Source organism: Neoarius graeffei, chromosome 22, assembly GCF_027579695.1.
Source record: "Neoarius graeffei isolate fNeoGra1 chromosome 22, fNeoGra1.pri, whole genome shotgun sequence".
In the NCBI taxonomy this organism is placed as follows: domain Eukaryota; kingdom Metazoa; phylum Chordata; class Actinopteri; order Siluriformes; family Ariidae; genus Neoarius; species Neoarius graeffei.
Genome location: NC_083590.1, coordinates 52,777,687 through 52,799,106, shown reverse-complemented (window position 1 = coordinate 52,799,106; position 21,420 = coordinate 52,777,687). Strand labels below are relative to the sequence as shown.

Here is a 21,420-nt window from a genome sequence, read left to right as displayed (position 1 = left end):
ATTGAATTTGATTTTTTTTTTTGGGGGGGGGAACAAAATGTAACGGAATAATTACTTTCCCTGGTAATTAGTTACTTTTATGACAAAGTAACTCCGTTACTAACTCAGTTACTTTTTGGGAAAAGTAACTAGTAACTATAACTAATTACTTTTTGAAAGTAACGTGCCCAACACTGCGTATGATTCTACGCAGAAGGCGGCGTCTATGTTTATACAGTATGTCTATGGTTAGACCAACACGCGGAACGCTCTAGCGTGAACACAAAGCACTTTTTTATGAGATGAGTCTGCTGTTTGGAACATTCTACTTGGCTGCAAAGACAGCAAAATTTCTGCTCGTAAGATCACGTCATAATGGCCAAATGCAATCAAACGTGTGAAGGATAATGCCATGACATTTCGTTTGTAAGGTTAATTGTAGGGGCGGCACGGTGGTGTAGTGGTTAGCGCTGTCGCCTCACAGCAAGAAGGTCCTGGGTTCGAGCCCTGGGGCCGGCGAGGGCCTTTCTGTGTGGAGTTTGCATGTTCTCCCCGTGTCCGCGTGGGTTTCCTCCGGGTGCTCCGGTTTCCCCCACAGTCCAAAGACATGCAGGTTAGGTTAACTGGTGACTCTAAATTGACCGTAGGTGTGAATGGTTGTCTGTGTCTATGTGTCAGCCCTGTGATGACCTGGCGACTTGTCCAGGGTGTACCCCGCCTTTCGCCCGTAGTCAGCTGGGATAGGCTCCAGCTTGCCTGCGACCCTGTAGAAGGATAAAGTGGCTAGAGATAATGAGATGAGATGATGAGATGAGGTTAATTGTAAGCATACAGCATGGCATGTGTTGTCATTTACTTGATTGGCTTTTGCAAAACTGGCAATCAAGCAGCATCCATTTTAATGCATCAATCTAGATAGAGTATCTTGGATCTGTTTTGAGGAGCATTAAGAAAAAGGATTTACACCTGCAGTACTCAACACACCTGTTTTTTTTTTTTTCTGACTGTACCAAAAGTTTATGTGCAACTGTCTTTGTAGGTATGGAGGCCAAGTACGACGAAATACATGGGTTGCTGTCTTTGGGGTCATACCCCAAAGACTATGATCGAACGCAGCGGCAGAATCTTAGGAGGTATGCCTCCAAATTCACTTTGAGAGGTCAGTAGTTTCCGTAAAATTGTAATAAATTTGAAATGTAGTACAATGCATTAGTGATTAATTTCATTGTAATTCTTCTAATTATAATTATCATTTTAATGTAGATGGAGAGCTCTTTTTTGGCACCAGGAGAGCAATTTGTGGAAAAGAAGAGGCCAGGAGTATATTTGAGGAGTTCCATGCCTCGCCCGTGGGAGGGCACACAGGAATACACAAAACCCGAAGTGCCTTAGCGTCAAGGTTTTACTGGTTTGGGATGTCCGTAGACATTGAAAAATGGGTATGTATTACTGTTTGTTGCTGAAATTAATGGAAAGCAGTAATCAGGACCTTGGGAGCAGCTGTGAACACCAATTGCACCGTATGTGTTTAAGCTCCGGGAATGTGACCAGTGTCAGGAAGTGGGCAAGCCCCTTACAGCGGTGCAACCTCTGCAGTGCATCAAGGTAATAAAATGGCTACATTACATTAGATTGGCACTGTGCATATTATAAAAATGACTATATACATACATACTGGGGCTACTTTATTTCCATATCAGGTGTCAGCTGTATGGGAACTTGTGGGCATAGACCTCACTGGTCCCCTGCCCAAGACACAAAGTGGCTTCCAATATATACTGATAGCAACTGACTACTTTTCTAAGTGGGTTGAGGCTTACCCACTGAAGAGCAAGTCGGCTGCTGAGGTTGCAGAGAAGCTGGTCAGGATGGTGTACAGACATGGCTGCCCATTGCAAATACTATCAGATCAAGGCAGAGAGTTCGTCAATGAAGTAAGCTCACTAATCATAATTAGTCATCTTTGGAAAAGGACTTAACCATCTGCCTCAGTGGTGTCAACAAATAGTCTGCCTAGCATATATCCATGTCTATGAGTGAGTTAATTTCTAATTAGTTTCAAATGTATTTTGAAGCTCAATACAGGACTGTGTGAATTACTTCACATCGAGCGATCTGTAACAGCGGCCTACCACCCACAGACAAATGGCCTAGACGAAAAAACAAATGATGATATAAAAAGGTATGTACTATCATTTTGTCATATACGCTACCGGTCAAAAGTTCTAGAACACCACACTGTACCCCCACCGCATTTTTTAACTGACACTTTAGCTTGTTCTGTTTCAGTTTAAAATCAGTTCATTGTGGCATCGCTCTCAGAAATGAATGCATACAACAATAAGCAACTTGAAATTGAAAAACATAATTGTGGAATCAATGCTACATACAGAATAGACCAAAATATGTTCTAAACTTTTGACTAATCAAAGTAGCCACTTTAATAGATAGATAGATGACTTTCAAAACAATCTGACCAATTTTTTGTGCTTTACTATGCCTGCATTTAGAGCCCTTAGGAAAGTAGTGAATGAGGAGCAAACCAACTGGGACACCTTCTTGGACGCCATGCTCTTTTCATTAATGTCAAAGGTTCACACAACCACGAAATATACCCCATTTAAACTAATGTACGGAAGGGAAGCCCGTTTCCCAGCGGAGGTGCCAGCCGAGTTGCCGGTGAGTGGTGTCTTCACTATACTATCACTGAGATGTAATTAAATGCAGTGATGTAGTTAAATGTAGTGTGTGTATATTAGTTATTGCAAATATGTCACCATAGTACAGATACTTTTGCAGTATTTTCTGAATCAACTGCTTCTGCATTTGATGTGGTACGCAGACATTATTGGAAATATTTTCCATTTTTCCATTATTCGAAAAACTATGGCATGAAAATAATCTGTTGTGGCTTTTGCTCTTTCACATTGCGCCTCACATGCAATTTGTTTTCTCATCTCATCTCATTATCTCTAGCCGCTTTATCCTTCTACAGGGTCGCAGGCAAGCTGGAGCCTATCCCAGCTGACTACGGGCAAAAGGTGGGGTACACCCTGGACAAGTCGCCAGGTCATCACAGGGCTGACACATAGACACAGACAACCATTCACACTCACATTCACACCTACGCTCAATTTAGAGTCACCAGTTAACCTAACCTGCATGTCTTTGGACTGTGGGGGAAACCGGAGCACCCGGAGGAAACCCACGCGAACACGGGGAGAACATGCAAACTCCACACAGAAAGGCCCTCGCCGGCCCCGGGGCTCGAACCCAGGACCTTCTTGCTGTGAGGCGACAGCGCTAACCACTACACCACCGTGCCGCCTGCAATTTGTTTTTTTAAAAAAAATTATTTGCATATAGGCTATTCCTTCCAAGTATTACAAGGTAACGGAAATTTTCATGAAGTGAATCAGATTTTTTTTCATGTTGTAATTGTTAAAAAAATCTAGATTTCAACAATCACATTGCCAGCGTCAGAGTCTGTTTACTCAGACTTCAGAGACTTAAAAAAAGAGGAGCAAGAACATCTGTTGGAGTCTGTCAAAGAGAATGTTAGAAGGGGGCAGGAGACACAAATGGCTAGATATGCAAAAAGACTTCAAAAAAAAACAAAACAAAGAGGTCCAGTACAAGGCAGGGGATGAAGTTCTTCTCCTTAATGAAGACTGAAGGGATGTGGCAGGGCTCCAGTGATGTCTAGACTGTGTGTGTGAGCCTGGTGCGCTGTGTGTGTGTGAGCCTGGTGCGCTGTGTGTGCATGTGTGTGCCATTTGAGACATCCAAAATGTAATCAGTTTTTGTAATCAGTTTTGTAAGGCCCTGTCTACACGGCAACGAATTCAGGTGAATCCGATAAAATGTTTTATCGTTTCGGCCTGGCGTCCACACGGCACCGGCGTTTTGGGTGCCCCAAAACGATATTTTTTGAGAACGGTTTCCAGAGTGGAAAAATCTGGCAACGGCGCCGTTGCGAAGTCGTCTGGATGAGTAGAACGGATTTGTTTACGATGACGTCACAACCACATGACTAGAAGAAGGGGTTTATGCGCATGCGTCCTACTTCTTCTATTGTTCTGGTGTCTCCGATGGGACCGTCTTACAGCACACGTAGAGGTGTGGCATGTGTATTGCATCGTTTTCAGCAAGCGTTGCATTGCCATATGTACCTGATATTTTACTGATCCGTTGCCCATGTGGACGCGATATTTTTTTTACCTGCTAAAAAAAAAATCTTGTTGCCGTTGTCATGTGGATGTAGCCTAAGATTTGGTGCAAATCCGTAAACCTGTTCAAAACAAATAGTTGGCCATCTTGAAGTGTTCCAATACAATGAAATCATTCAAAATTAGTTTTGGAAGTTTGTTTTCTGTGTGCTGTTGCGTCACCAGACAAGGAGAACGGCTGGATGAACAGGAGAAAGGTAAAACTCAGTTATTTAACTCGAGTGGAGGTGGAGAAAATTAGTTTAATTCCAGAAATGGTGGACTGACACTTTAAGTGGAATGTTATGCTTCTCTGGGTTGGATGTGTTAAATGAAAGTAAACTTTAAAAAAGTTATTGACTGAATGAAAACTGTATTGATGCTCCAATATGTTGTAATGCCGTTTTATGTCTTGCAATAAAAATAACATAACATTTAATTACATTACATTGTGTAAGTGAGACATTAATTGTTGCTGTTACTTACAAACTATAAGTAAGGTGTAGATTCTGCAAGTAAACCTTACAATCAGGAATTAGGTTCCATTACACAGCTGAAAGTAAGAGAAACCCATTTAACACCAGTAAACACAACTTTGCTCCAAGTAACCCCTTAGCAAAAAGTAGTATACTTAAAGTTCATTTTATTAAGTATGCTTCAGTATGAGTATAAGTATAGCAAGTATACTACAGACCATGTACTTTTAGTGTACTAGAAAGTATACAAATTTAATACTTTTTCGGACTAAATTGGAACATTTCAAGTTTATAAAAGTATACTTTAAAGTTCATTTTAAGTTTGCAAAAGTACACTTTAAAGTATACAACAAGTACACTCATCTATATACTATCAATGTACTTGGTATGTCCCTCTTGCATGCTTAAAGTATACCACAAGTACACTTATCGATATACTTCTTTTTTGGGGCTTTTTTCACCTTTATTGGATAGGACAGTGTAGAGACAGGAAATGAGCAGGATCAGGAAATTACCTTGGGTTGGAATGAACCCAGGTCCCCAGATTTATGGTATGGCGCTTTAGTTGACTGAGCCACAACACTCCTTAGTTACATACTTCAAGTCCCTATTTTTAGTTTATTATTGTATACTTTAAGTATACTGTTATAAACGTTGGTTATTTCACTAGTTTACTTGTTATACTTTAAGTTTGCTTGGCATATTACTTGTAGCTTACTATTTATATACTGGAAATATACTCCTTAATGTATTCTTAAAGTTTACTCATACTGTATGTACACAAGAGTGTGATGCATTTACAAAATCACAAGACAGAATGTTGAAAACAAGTTTGATATATTTTCAAACATTTCAAAAATAAAGACCTATGAAATCAAGTCCTTCCTTACTGGAGAAATTGATCAATAAAGTCAAGTCAAAAGTTGTTCTGTTTTTGTGTATGATTTTAAGGTACATAAAGATAATGCAATTGAGCACACATACTATATACTGTAAAGTTTTAAACTCCAGCATTATATTATATTAATATATAAATTAAATGTTAAGCATGAGTCAATGACTTGACCTTATTATGCACTTGGAGCAAGATATACTAAGTATTAGTACTTTGTGGCAGAAAAACGTGAAAAGTATACTAAAGTATACGTTTTAGTATTAAAGTATAAGTCTTAGTATTAATGTACTTAGTCTTAGACTTTTATTTATACTTTTCAGTATAAGCCAAGTATACTTCACTATACTATTCTTAAGTATATAAAATATAGTTTATAAAAAGTCAACTTCAAGTATACTTCTGCAGTTTTAGTAAAAAAATAAGTATACTCATAGTACACTTGAATAAACTTCTTTTTGCTAAGGGACCTTTACTAGCTGGTATGAAGTAAACAGTACTAGTTGGTTTTAAGCAACTTCAACATTCAAGTTCCAAGTAAGGATAACAAATATTTTCTGTGGAGATTACTTTTAAACATAAAGTAAAGATAACTTGAAAGAGAACAAGTTATATTACTTCATTTATTTGAGGCAACGAGTTTCCACCTTTTTTTCAAGTAAGCTTAACTTATTCTTTTTTACAGTGAGTGTAGTATATTCTGGTGGGGTCATTTGAATTGTCAAAACTTCCTACATTCATATGTTAATGTAAAGGCATATTCTGATGGTCATTGAGTTGTCAGAAAGTCCTGCATTCATATATTAAAGTGTAAGAATATTCTGACGAGGTCGTTTGAACTGTCAGAACATCCTACACTCCTATTTTAATGTAGAAGCATATGTCAGAACACCCTACATTCATATATTGTAAAAACATATTCCGATGGTCATTTGAATAGTCAGAACGTCCTACTTACTGCAGAAGCATATTCTGACGTGGTCATATGAGTTGTCAGAACGTCCTGCGGCGTCATTTGAATTGTAAGAACGTCCTACACTCATATTTTAATGTAGAAGCATATTCTGAAGGGGTCTTTTGAATTGTCAGAACATCCTACATTCATTTATTAATGTAGAAGCATATTCTGATGGGGTCATATGAGTTGTGAGAACGTCCTGCGGCGTCATTTGAATTGTAATAACGTCCTACACTCATTTTAATAGAGCAAATGGTACTTGTGAATAGTGACAAAAAAAACTATTAATTCTACATATTCTGACAGGGTCAATTGAAGAGTCAGGGCGTCCTAGATTCATATGAATGTAAAAGCATATTCTGACGGAGTCGTTTGACTTGTCAGGACGTCCTACATTCATATGAATTCTGACAGGGTTGGTGGATGTTGTATCAGTGTAGAAGCTGTTCTTTGCAGAGGGAAAAACCGCTAACTATGACTAAAAGTTAAAGTTGAATCACACTGTAGGATTTCCTGCAATGTAGGACTGCTCGACAGACATGTCTGACATCCCCTCCTACCGTAGGACGCTTCGGATGTAGGACCGTTTATCAGAACACCGGCTTGACTGTATATGCGTAGAATGTAATTGCAACTGATATACGTATGGTCATTTATGAACATTGCATTGTCATACAATGCATTACCACATGACACTCTACAGTGTAGTACAGTGACCACAAAACACCTTGTATCAATAAATTATTACTATTTTAGCAACTGCAATCTGAGCTCCTGCTCAAGACATTCAGTGTGCATATAAGACAGTGAATATACCCAGGTACACTGAGGTAATGCAAGTGCCACTTAAGACAGAGCTTAATGCTGAGATAACTATAAACACCGGCAGCAAGAGTTGCATGTCTGTAATACAAAGTCAGTAACTGCAATCTGAGTCTAATAGACTGAGATAACTTGATTGATAAAATGATTGTGTGAATTGCATGTGAACAAGTCCTATAATAAGTCTTAGTTCCCAAGACTCAGTGGGTTTCAAGCAGATTTTCTTCAGAGCCATTGCAAAAATCAACATTTCTCACAGACCTATCCAGCTGCTGTTATAAAAATCAAAGTGAGGCTCACCCCCCAAACGGCACGTGTCCCATGTACGTACATACACAGGGTATAGTACTTACTAATAGGGATACCCTATTAATGAATACGAGCGGTTGCCAGACAGCCAACACGTGTGTACGCAGTAAGCTTGCTGCAGCATCTTATCATTTTTGGCTTGTGAACAAGTGTGTTAACTACACCATAAACATAAGAGGATGGTGCACACCCTTTACATGTAATTTACAGTGCAGTCTGGGAATACAGTATGTTATTATGTAGATGCACTAAGTTCCTGCACCCTGTTAAAATCCAACAGGACTCGCCCAGCTTGCTTTTCACTGCATTCGTGTCACGAGTGAAAAAACCTAAGCTAGGACTTGCTATCAAATATAAATTTATACCATAAACTTTTCAGCTCAATCCCACATAATGATTTATTTTGTTTATATATTTTTTAAACCTTATTAATTAAATGTTAAAAATGGCAGGCACATCTCAGTATCTGGAATGCTAAAACTATATATATTTATATTTTTTGGACAGGGAGGTGCCAGGTTTTGCCTTGAAGAATGGGCAAAAATCTCAGTGGCTCGATGTGTTAAGCTAATAGAGACATACCCAAGAGAATTGCAGCTGTAATTGCATCAAAAGGTGGCTGTACAAAGTATTGACTTGGGGGGGTGAATACCTATGCACACTCCAGATTTCTGTTTTTCCATCTTAAATATTGTTTGTGTCACAATTTAAAAAAAAAAAAAATCCCACGTTTAAAGTGGTAGGCATGCTGTGTAAATCAAATGGTGATAACCTCCCAAAAATCCATTTTCATTCCAACTTGTAATGTGACAAAACAGGACAAACACTAAGGCTGGGTTGCACCAACATAATTTAAATTAAACCTAGTTTAGGCCTAAACTAGGTTTAGTAAATCTATGTTTAAATCGGGTTTAAATTAATCAGAGATATGTTGCACATCTTAATTTTATCCTTGGATTAGTTAAACCATTTTAAGTGAGGATTAAAATAAAATTAATCTGTTTACTCTCTTCCCAAAGTTGTAAAGCACAGCCACTGCTACTATTACTGTTAGGGTCGTGTCCAGTTTGGTGCGTAGTCCCAATCTCAAACGTGGAAATCTTCGCTTCCACATCCCACATACTTCCAGAAGTGCACAGAGATGGCTGTTCTCAAAAATCCAACTGTCATGTGTGGATCCTGGCCATCTTGCACCAATGCTTGTAATCTGGGCCTGGTTATCGCACACAACTTGCATATTGATAGAGAAGTAGCCCTTGCGATTGCGGAAAAGTTCCCCATTCTCACCACCTGGGTTAGATATTAAAATATGTGTGCAGTCAATAGCGCCAATTACCCCAGGAAATCCTGCTTTTCTGTAGAATCCAGCTGTTATCTCCCTACTTTGCTCAAAACGAATGAACTGATCTCTCAAGCTTGCAATAGTCTTTAACACCCTGTTGACAATTCTGCAAACTGTGGACTTGTGAACTCCAAACAGATCCCCATCAACCATTTGAAAGCAACCTGTGGCATAAAAGCGCAAAGCAACCAAGAGCTGGAGAAGTGGCGTCACAGCAGCATTCCTGTCACTTCTGTGCTTGATAGCTGGTCCAACTTTCCCACTGAGGTAAATTACAGACTCTTTTGTGAATCTGTACCGCTGGAATCTGTACCACTGTTGCTATAAAATTGCATAGGGTTAAACCTATCTCGAATATTCCTGCGTGGAACTCTTTCTTCTAATTCCAACAAGTGAATATACAGTGGTGCTTGAAAGTTTGTGAACCCTTTAAAATGTTCTATATTTTTGCATAAATATGACCTAAAACATCATCAGATTGTCACACAAGTCCTAAAAATAGGTAAAGAGAACCCAGTTAAACAAATAAGACAAAAATATTATACTTGGTCATTTATTTATTGAGGAAAATGATCCAATATTACATATCTGTGAGTGGCAAAAGTATGTGAACCTCTAGGATTAATAGTTAATTTGAAGGTGAAATTAAAGTCAGGTGATTTCAATCGATGGGATGACAATCAGGTGTGAGTGGGCACCCTGTTTTATTTAAAGAACAGGGATCTATCAAAGTCTGATCTTGACAACACATGTTTGTGGAAGTGTATAATAGTACGAACAAAGGAGATTTCTGAGGACCTCAGAAACAGCATTGTTGATGCTCATCAGGCTGGAAAAGGTTACAAAACCATCTCTAAAGAGTTTGGACTCCACCAATCCACAGTCAGACAGATTGTGTACAAATGCAGGAAATTTAAGACCATTGTTACCCTCCCCAGGAGTGGTCAACCAACAAAGATCACTTCAAGAGCAAGGCGTGTAATAGTCGGCGAGGTCACAAAGGACCCCAGGGTAACTTCTAAGCAACTGAAGGCCTCTCTCACATTGGTTAATATTAATGTTCATGAGTCCACCATCAGGAGAACACTGAACAACAATGGTGTGCATGGCAGGCTTGCAAGGAGAAAGCCACTGCTCTCCAAAAAGAACATTGCTGCTCATCTGCAGTTTGCTAAATATCACGTGGACAAGCCAGACAGCTATTGGAAAAATGTTTTGTGAAGGATGAGACCAAAATAGAACATTTTGGTTGAAATGAGAAGCCTCATGTTTGGAGGAAGGAAAACACTGCATTCCAGCATAAGAACCTTATCCCATCTGTGAAACATGGTGGTGGTAGTATCATGGTTTGGGCCTGTTTTGTTGCATCTGGGCCAGGACGGCTTGCCATCATTGATGGAACAATGAATTCTGAATTATACCAGTGAATTCTAAAGGAAAATGTCAGGACATCTGTCCATGAACTGAATCTCAAGAGAAGGTGCGTCATGCAGCAAGACAACAACCCTAAGCACACAAGTCGTTCTACCAAAGAATGATTAAACAAGAATACAGTTAATGTTTTGGAATGGCCAAGTCAAAGTCCTGACCTTAATCCAATCGAAATGTTGTGGAAGGACCTGAAGCGAGCAGTTCATGTGAGGAAACCCACCAGCATCCCAGAGTTGAAGCTGTTCTGTACGGAGGAACGGGCTAAAATTCCTCCAAGCCAGTGTGCAGGACTGATCAACAGTTACCGCAAACGTTTAGTTGCAGTTATTGCTGCACAAGGGGGTCACACCAGATACTGAAAGCAAAGGTTCACATACTTTTGCCACTCACAGATATGTAATATTGGATCATTTTCCTCAATAAATAAATGACCAAGTATAATATTTTTGTATAATTTGTTTAACTGGGTTCTCTTTATCTACTTTTAGGACTTGTGTGAAAATCTGATGATGTTTTAGGTCATTTTTATGCAGAAATATAGAAAATTCTAAAGGGTTCACAAACTTTCAAGCACCACTGTATGCAGCCATGTTGTCAGTAACACTGAAAACCTCTAACTTAAACCTCCTTCAGGGGTGGTTTATTTTAAACTGGCAATCCAGGTTTATCCTGGGTTTAAAATCACTGATGCAACAGATTTAAATTTAACCTATGTTTCAGTGTGATTTAAACCTGAGATTATCCATGGTTTAGATTTAACCAGAGATTAATGTAAACTAGATTTAAACTAGGTTTAAGTTTGGTGCAACATAATTAGTCAGTAAACTGTGATTTAATCCAGTTTAAAAATTAAACCACATTGGTGCAACCCAGCCTAAGGGGGATGAATACTTTTGTAAGACACTGTAACACAGGCAGGACAGGAGTCATATCACCAGGAAACATGTTTATTGGCCAGTAGCCAATAAACATAAACAACAGTGGCAGATAAACAGCTTGGTAATGCCAGACAAAACTGTACTGAGTAATTGCTTTGTAACAAGTGTGAGTCAGGAGTCCTTAGATAGTCTCAGGGAAATAAGAGGTGGGTGTGTGCAATTAATATGCTGGTGAACTTAATTGTGTGAGGTACTGGAAGTTGGAGACTTTATCTGCTTTATGAAATATTATTTACCAGTTCAAGAATCAAGGGAAAAACATCACATTCATTTGGGTCCATATTCAGGCAACCAGGGGAATGAGAGAGTGGACAAACCAGCAAAAGAAGCAGTCAAAAAAAAAAAAAGCTGTTGAAGTTGGCATCAAATTATCAAAATCAGAGGGGAAATGCCCAGTGTGGAGAAAGGTAAACCAACAGTGGTAACAGCAATGGACTAATGAAATAAAAGGGAGATACTTGCAGTCGATCCAAAACAAAGTACACTACCGTTCAAAAGTTTGGGGTCACTTTGAAATGTCCTTATTTTTGAAAGAAAAGCACTGTTCTTTTCAATGCAGATCACTTTAAACTAATCAGAAATCCACTCTATACATTGCTAATGTGGTAAATGACTATTCTAGCTGCAAATGTGTGGTTTTTGGTGCAATATCTCCATAGGTGTATAGAGGCCCATTTCCAGCAACTCTCACTCCAGTGTTCTAATGGTACAATGTGTTTGCTCATTGCCTCAGAAGGCTAATGGATGATTAGAAAACCCTTGTACAATCATGTTAGCACAGCTGAAAACAGTTGAGCTCTTTAGAGAAGCTATAAAACTGACCTTCCTTTGAGCAGATCGAGTTTCTGGAGCATCACATTTGTGGGGTCGATTAAATGCTCAAAATGGCCAGAAAAATGTCTCGACTATATTTTCTATTCATTTTACAACTTATGGCGGTAAATAAAAGTGTGACTTTTCATGGAAAACACAAAATTGTCCGGGTGACCCCAAACTTTTGAATGGCAGTGTACCGTAGGTATGTTGAGAAGTAGGGGATCAAACCGGAAAGAGTAAATAATAATAAGCAGGCTGAGGATTGGACACAGCAATCTTAACAGTACACTTAACATCATGGGAAAACATCCAATAAGTTTCTGTGATCGTTGCCATGGAGCTGAGGCAGTTGAGCATATCCTTACATCATGCAAGAAATTTAGGTATGAGAAGCAAGAAATGATGACTGAGCTACAGAAAATAGGATGGGTAGAGGATAGTATTAAAAGTATATTAAAATATGGGAGACGCTACCAAGGGTAGGAAATGATTATTGACATTTTTAAGAACAACTGGACTGGAAAGACTGTTTTAAAATTATGTGACAAGGATGTAGGAAAAAACCTGTAGATGGCAGTAATGCAACATTGTGGATGCCAGCTGCCGTAAAACCTCGAAGAAGAAGAAATTGGAGACTTTGTCAGGCACTGTAGCAAGCTGTAGGTATTTGTGTGAAGTGGAATCTGTGGTGGATTCTAGTGCAGATATAACAGAACTCCCCCTGAGTTGCTTTTCCTCAACATTGAGTGAGTCCATAATTTTCCCCTCTGAGGTAAAAACATGCTGTTAATTAAAATAATTTCATGTAATGTGTTTATGTTCCATGAACGCTGTAGTGGTTAGCACTGTTGCCTCACAGCAAGAAGGTTCTGGGTTCAAGCCCAGTGGCTGATGGAGGCCTTTCTGTGTGGGGTAGTGCATGTTCTCCCTGTGTCTGCATGGGTTTCTTCTGGGTGCGCTGGTTTCCTGCACAGTCCAAATACGTGCAGGTTAGGTATGGTGGCTCTAAATTGACCATAAATGTGAGCGTGATTGGTTGTTTGTCTCTATGTGTCAGCCCTGTGATGATCTGGGGATCACACTCCACCTCTTGCCCATAGTCGGATGGGATAGGCTCCAGCTTGTCTGAGACCCTGCACACACAGGAAAGTGGTGATGGATGGATGGATGTTCTATGAAGCCTGAATGTTCAGCTGTTAAAATTTTTTGTCATGTTTATGATTTGTTAATTTGCTACAAAATGAAAAAGCTGGGTGAGCCTCCTCCAAGTGTGGTGATTCTATAATTTTTACTGTGGGTTATGCACTCATGGGTATGAATGTGATGGCAATTGACCTTTTAAGGATTTCTTCTGTGGAAGAATGATTGATTGTACAACAGACATCATTAATAGAAAAAAAACAAGAAGAATTTGGTGCAAGAGTTTTAATTTATTTTTGGTTTTCTGAAATCAAAACATGGTCAAAATTATACCTACAGGGTCATAAATATACATATAGCATACCGAATATTTGATTAAATATCACCTTGGACAGATGCTTTTTGTTGATGACCGTAAGATTTTGACAGAATTCTGAGTGGATGGGGGCTTCCAATTGGTGCAACAGAAAAGCGTTCCCCCTATCATCTGGAGATTGAGGCTGGGTTGCACCAACATAACTTAAATTAAACCTAGTTTAGGCCTAAACTAGGTTAAGTAAATTTATGTTTAAATCGGGTTTAAATTAATCAGAGATATGTTGCACATCTTAATTTTAACCTTGGATTAGTTAAACCATTTTAAGCGAGGATTAAAATAAAATTAATATGTTTATTGTCGGGCGGCACGGTGGTGTAGTGGGTAGCGCTGTCGCCTCACAGCAAGAAGGTCCTGGGTTCGAGCCCCGGGGACGGCGAGGGCCTTTCTGTGTGGAGTTTGCATGTTCTCCCCGTGTCCGCGTGGGTTTCCTCCGGGTGCTCCGGTTTCCCCCACAGTCCAAAGACATGCAGGTTAGGTTAACTGGTGACTTTAAATTGACCGTAGGTGTGAGTGTGAATGGTTGTCTGTGTCCATGTGTCAGCCCTGTGATGACCTGACGACTTGTCCAGGGTGTACCCCGCCTTTCGCCCATAGTCAGCTGGGATAGGCTCCAGCTTGCCTGCGACCCTGTAGAAGGATAAAGCGGCTAGAGATAATGAATGAATGAATGTTTATTGTCCACCATGATGGATTCTCACAAGATGTAAATAAATTACACCAAAATAATGATACAAGGAGTAGAACATTTACTACTTTTTAAACAAATGTCTCGTGACTACCGGTACATTGTATAATTATTATCACTAACGCTTAAATGGTTATAATAAGTAACAGCCTGTGATCTTTTACCATCATGGCACCACGGCACAGAGGTTCAAATTTTTCATCATTTGAAAAAAACCTTGCTGGCTGAGCTCATGGAGGAGTTTGGTAAAGTGATTAAGGACAAGAAAACAGACAGTGTCACATCTGAAAAGAAGGAGCAGGCGTGGTTGGAGTTAACGGAGAGGTTCAATGCATCAGCTGGCATTAAGGAGTCAAGGGACAAGGCTCAACTTAAAGGGCTGATGACACGAACATGACTCTATGCAATTTCTTAAATAAACTATACAACATGGCAAACATGTTAGATTTCTGTTATAATTACGTGAAAAGAAGCTGTTGTTACGCAAATATCCAACTTTTAATTGCACAGCGCAAGAAAACTGGGTCCATGGCTCGCGGCCATGTTGTGACGTCAGCGGGAGAACACGCTGCGGTTCACTGGCTGTTCTACTCTGGTTCTACTCAATGGAAATGGCGCATGAAAATGCCGGTGAACTCTCTAGTGCTAGCTCTTCCTCTTCTGGGAGTCTAGAATTGTGTTGATCTCTTCCGAATAGAATCTATGATAGCCTACCCTCTTTACCCTTTGCCTCTCGTTGCTAGGCGGCAGTCACATGAAAGCCGCAAGCTTTCACAAGCAAATACATGACTGATATCACGCCGACTTTATGATTACATTTATGATTATCATGTAGAATCTATAGCTCTACGTACCTTTATCTTATGTCGTTCCACAACACATGTTCTGACAGGAGGACTGTCTTTGGATCCGGCATAGCTACTAGTAGACCCCCTCCGGAATACTGGCAGTGTTGCCAGATTGGGAGGTTTCCTGCCCAGTTGGGCGGTTTCAAGTGCATTTTGGTGGGTTTTGAACATATTTTGGGCTGGAAAACGTCAGCAGTATCTGGCAACACATACTGCTGACGTTTTCCAGCCCAAAATATGTTCAAAACCCACCAAAATGCACTTGAAGCCGCTCAACTGGGCGGGAAACCTCCCAATCTGGCAACACTGTGTAGGCACTGCTGATGGTAGTAACACACATTTGTGCTGAACTGAACACCCAAGAGATTCTTTTAAGCTGGGAAGGGTGTCAAAACAATCCAAATCGAAGTGTTCAGAGCACAGGACGGATGTTGGTGAGGGCTCCCACTTGTCACGAGTGCGCCTGACTTGCTTCACCCACTTCGCATGCAGCTCGGGATCTCCGGGAAACTTGAATAAACTTACCCCATCCTTGTGGGTTTTGGAGCAAAAGCCGGCAACACAACGCGAAGGCATAATAACTAATATATATATATATATATATATAATGTATGTATAATAATAATACTAATAATGACAAACTGAACACCTGCCGCATCAACAATAAACTGGTAAGTTAGGAGGAAGGTTCTTTCGCTGATGTCATATAGCTCCTCCTCCTCCTTCGTCTCCTGGGTGCTGCAGCCCCGTCAAATTTGCCCAAATAGCTGCGTTTTTTATCATAACTTGTAAAATAGGCACCTTCGTGAATTAATATATGGATCATCGGGAATTACTTTTTATGTTATAAAACATCGCCAAAGATGTCAAAAACGTGTCATCAGCCCTTTAAAGGCTGCTGGAAAAATCTGAAGAGCAAGGTGAAAGGGGATGCGGCTGAAGACATATGAGAGAGATTTAAAACTGGCGGGGGAAGACAAAAAGAAAACACTGACCTGTTGTCTGCTGAAGTCACCGAGATTATCCCACAGCAGATTGCTCCCCTCCCCAACCCTTACGACGACAATGGAACTCTGGATAAAACAACAGACTTCGGTAAGTTGCTAACGCTATATTCATCTATACACAGTAGGCTAATGTAGCTGCTTAAAGTTACTCACCAAAAGGATAACATTCTTGTTAGACACATCTCTCCTATAATCCAATGAAGATTCTGCTCAAGTTCATCTCATCTCATTATCTCTAGCCGCTTTATCCTGTTCTACAGGGTTGCAGGCAAGCTGGAGCCTATCCCAGCTGACTACGGGCGAAAGGCGGGGTACACCCTGGACAAGTCGCCAGGTCATCACAGGGCTGACACATAGACACAGACAACCATTCACACTCACATTCACACCTACGGTCAATTTAGAGTCATCAGTTAACCTAACCTGCATGTCTTTGGACTGTGGGGGAAACCGGAGCACCCGGAGGAAACCCACGCGGACACGGGGAGAACATGCAAACTCCACACAGAAAGGCCCTCGCCGGCCATGGGGCTCGAACCCGGACCATCTTGCTGTGAGGCGACAGCGCTAACCACTACACCACCGTGCCGCCCTCTGCTTAAGTTGTTTATGAATATTTATTTATAACTGATGCAATAGAAAACATAAAAATAAACATTAACATCTGCAGCAGCCTACTGATTTCCACTAGCACCTTAAATAAAATTAAAAACAAAGTTTGTGGTTTCACCGAAGTCCTGTAGCCTAGCATTAGGCTCATGCCAAAATTTAAAGTGCCTAATTAGACCGAGGCCCACAAACATCAAATACAATGTAATGACACAGGCATACACTTGTTAATTTTTAAATTATATTCTGAATAACAATTTATTATATTTGCTTTTTATTTTGTTCTGATTTGTCTTGGCTTGGAAAATAATGGCCAGTTAGGAGAGGGCAATAAAAGCTGAGGATGATGCCTCTCTGGTCTAATGATTACTCCTTTGCGTGTTTGTGTTTTGGGTTAATAGATGACATTGTCCTGGAACCTGTGAACGATGTCATCAGTACCATCTCTTTAGCCTGGCTAACGCGACTTCAAAGCTCTACGAGCTATTGGTCTGGCCAAGCTATTAAGCCAAACTGTTTCCCAGAGCCCGTGGTTGACCCGCCTCCCTGAAATGCCTCAGTTTGCTACTGGTCGAAGCCAGAAAAGGCTGTGACGAAGCTTAAACCAATCACATCACTCTTTCCTCTGACGTATGCGACGCAACGGGGCTAACTGGTAGATTAAACTCTTCCCAAAGCCGGTCGGGAGCAAGGCGAAAACATCCTTCCTTTCAATAAATACCTCCAGGGCTGCTCTTTGCTCCGTTTTCAATGAGAACTTCCCGTTGAATGCTTTCAATACAGCATCTACCGCTGTGCTTGCCGCTGCCCCATGTTCGTGATGTGAATGAAGCGCTTCCGGCATAGATTCTGTAAACAATCTATGGCTTCCGGTCGCAGTTCTACTACGTCACTGCCTTGAACACGCCTCTACCCAGGGCCGTTGGAAATGCTCAAAGTTGATTGGTTCCTGATTTTTCGGGAGCTTGGAAATGCTGTAGATAGCCTGCCTGACCAGACTAAGCTCGGAACAGGCCCTCGTGTTGCGTCACGCTAAGGATGGGCGGGCCCAGGCTACCATCTCTTAGACCACCTCCTGAGAAGCGCACCAAGCTGACCCATCATGAAATTATAGAACTTGAGAAAGAGCGGTGTCTTCTGGACGTTTTGAAAAGCTTTGCATTTTCAGAAGTACTTTTACTTAAAAAGGAAGTTTTAACACTTCAAAAGCAAAAATTGGAGATGAGCCAGCCACCCGAGGCCTCCCTCGGGGCTCTGTTGAATGAAATTATGTCACATTTTTGTTTTAATAAGTTTGTTTTTTCATTGCATATGCTTTAAATGCTTCATGTGTATTTTAAATTGTTACATTGTGTAAATAAAGTCCCATCAGGGTTCCTCCCTGTACGGATGACAAAAAATATTTTGTATATTAGTTGGGTCATAGGGCGGCACGGTGGTGTAGTGGTTAGCGCTGTCACCTCACAGCAAGAAGGTCCGGGTTCGAGCCCCATGGCCGGCGAGGGCCTTTCTGTGCGGAGTTTGCATGTTCTCCCCGTGTCCGCGTGGGTTTCCTCCGGGTGCTCCGGTTTCCCCCACAGTCCAAAGACATGCAGGTTAGGTTAACTGGTGACTCTAAATTGACCGTAGGTGTGAATGTGAGTGTGAATGGTTGTCTGTGTCTATGTTTCAGCCCTGTGATGACCTGGCGACTTGTCCAGGGTGTACCCCGCCTTTCGCCCGTAGTCAGTTGGGATAGGCTCCAGCTTGCCTGCGACCCTGTAGAACAGGACAAAGCGGCTAGAGATGATGAGATGAGATGAGTTGGGTCATAACAAATTTAAATCATAGCTCTGGAATTACTGATTTACCTTGATTAGACTGCAAAGTGATTTTCAGTGAGTGTTCTCCTCACAGCATTTCCATTGATATTTGCAGCATTTTGTAGGCCTGCTTGCACATCCTCAACATCCTCCTGTGTTATCTCCCTACTTTGCTCAAAATGAATGAACTGATCTCTCAAGCTTGCAATAGTCTTTAACACCCTGTTGACAATTCTGCAAACTGTGGACTTGTGAACTCCAAACAGATCCCCATCAACCATTTGAAAGCAACCTGTGGCATAAAAGCGCAAAGCAACCAAGAGCTGGAGAAGTGGCGTCACAGCAGCATTCCTGTCACTTCTGTGCTTGATAGCTGGTCCAACTTTCCCACTGAGGTAAATTACAGACTCTTTTGTGAATCTGTACCGCTGGAATCTGTACCACTGTTGCTATAAAATTGCATAGGGTTAAACCTATCTCGAATATTCCCACGTGGAACTCTTTCTTCTAATTTCAACAAGCGAATATATGCAGCCATGTTGTCAGTAACACTGAAAACCTCTAACTTAAACCTCCTCCAGGGGTGGTTTATTTTAAACTGGCAATCCAGGTTTATCCTGGGTTTAAAATCACTGATGCAACAGATTTAAATTTAACCTACGTTTCAGTGTGATTTAAACCTGAGATTATCCATGGTTTAGATTTAACCAGAGATTAATGTAAACTAGATTTAAACTAGGTTTAAGTTTGGTGCAACATAATTAGTCAGTAACTGTGATTTAATCCAGTTTAAAAATTAAACCACATTGGTGCAACCCAGCCTGAGAGTTCAAATCCTGATCTTACTAAAACCCAAATATCAGGAAAGGAGGCGTGTCAATCACAAGTGACACTAGTCAAATGTCTGTGAGCTCATACATACGTGAGTGGGTAGATAGCTAGGTGTGCTATTCTGCATAAAAAATAAAAGTAGTCCGCTGGCTTCATGTACCTCAGAGGGACCTTCTTTATTATTCTGCCCACTTTGTTATTATGCAAACCAGCCCCAGATAATTTTAGCCTCTAGCAGGAAAACCAGCACAGACATGTTCAGAACAACCAAATGGGTCCAGGCATGTAATATTACACCTTTTTTTTTTTAAAATGACATTTTAATTGTTATTAGAAGAAGTGTGTGAGGGTTATGGTGCTTTCACACCGCTAGTTTGATTATTTGTTCCGCACCAGGCAGTAAAATTGTTGCATTGTAGCATACAGACTGTGTGTGGTCCACGTTCACACATGCAAACGAACCAAATTGGTCTGAATAACGTTTCGTCATCTTCCAGTGGAAATAAGTGCCAATTTGGACTTTCACAATGGAGCGACATGTTCGCACACTGTTTCTTGTGCTGGTCCTTGCTTTTTATATCGTCAACATTACCCATTTCTGGCAAAATATCCAGTTCCGGAATGAGTCGCGGCTGCAGCTGGAGAACAATCTTCGGATATACTGGATTCGCCGAACGCGTATAGCGCGTCATTTCAGGCAGAGGAGACGCGCTATTTTCACCAATGCTGTCCTGCTGATGATGAGACAAGCACCTTTCCAAAGACCCACAAGGTAGGCTATAGTCTGTTAGCCTGACAAGCCAGCCGGCTTTTACTGTAGAATCTGTTATGCTGTAGGTTAATACAGGGCAATCTGAATTTCCCACTGACAGAATGCTGACAGAGCTGGAGCACGCGCGTGTGCCTGATGCCGCTGTTTACAGGACGTTATAATGATCACATTGTGTAGATGCTCACATCATTATCTTTATAGTTATTAAAATAGTAGTGTGGGCAGCCTTTTACATTATATCTAGTGTAGACACACCCCACTTTTCAATGAGAAAATGTGTGTATTTAGACCTGAGTTGGTCCAGGTTCGCGTTCTCACCAGAGGGACCGCACCAGAGGTTGACATTTGGTGTGGAATCAAGCGGACCGAGACCACCCCTTTTTTGAGGTCTTGGTCCGCTTGATTTAGTGCTCACCCGAGTGCAATTGATGAGTTCACACTGACGAAAATGAACCGAACTAAGAGCTTTTGGTTCGAATGGACGGTTTAGTGTACACCAACTGCTGTTCGGTGTTCCTGAAATATCGTCGGACACCGGTCATGACAGATGAAAAATTCAGTTGTCCTACGTAATTAACATAAACGTCAGTCAACCTGACCGATAGCTATTGTAATTACTAATATCTCATCTCATTATCTCTAGCTGCTTTATCCTTCTACAGGGTCGCAGGCAAGCTGGAGCCTATCCCAGCTGACTACGGGCGAGAGGCGGGGTACACCCTGGACAAGTCGCCAGGTCATCACAGGGCTGACACATAGACATAGACAACCATTCACACCTACGGTCAATTTAGAGTCACCAGTTAACCTAACCTGCATGTCTTTGGACTGTGGGGGAAACCGGAGCACCCGGAGGAAACCCACGCGGACACCATGCAAACTCCACACAGAAAGGCCCTCGCCGGCCCCGGGGCTCGAACCCAGGACCTTCTTGCTGTGAGGCGACAGCGCTAACCACTACACCACCGTGCCGCCGTAATTACTAATATAAACATCCAAATCTAAAACATGCCTGAATTTAACGTGAGAAAAAAAACCCACTCAAATATCGTATTTATTGCAACTTAATAAACAAAGTTCTAATACTCCATGCATCGATGCCTCTACGCGGTTTCGCATACCTTAAATACACGTCAATGGTGCACAGAGTTTTCTTGCAGCGACCTACCCGTACTT

General features: G+C 41.0%; 1 protein-coding gene across 3 annotated transcripts in view; it reads left to right on the top strand.

The window, feature by feature from the left end:
* Positions 1–12,822: 12,822 nt before the first annotated feature.
* Positions 12,823–21,420, top strand: part of LOC132870936 (gastrula zinc finger protein XlCGF26.1-like) — a 148,276-nt gene continuing 139,678 nt past the window's right edge. For 2 of the 3 annotated variants that reach the window (XM_060904957.1, XM_060904952.1), the window contains exon 1: positions 12,823–12,943. The gene's annotated coding sequence lies outside the window, so the exon portion shown is untranslated. The remainder of the gene's footprint in view (positions 12,944–21,420) is intronic. The other variant, XM_060904958.1, reaches the window with a different exon arrangement.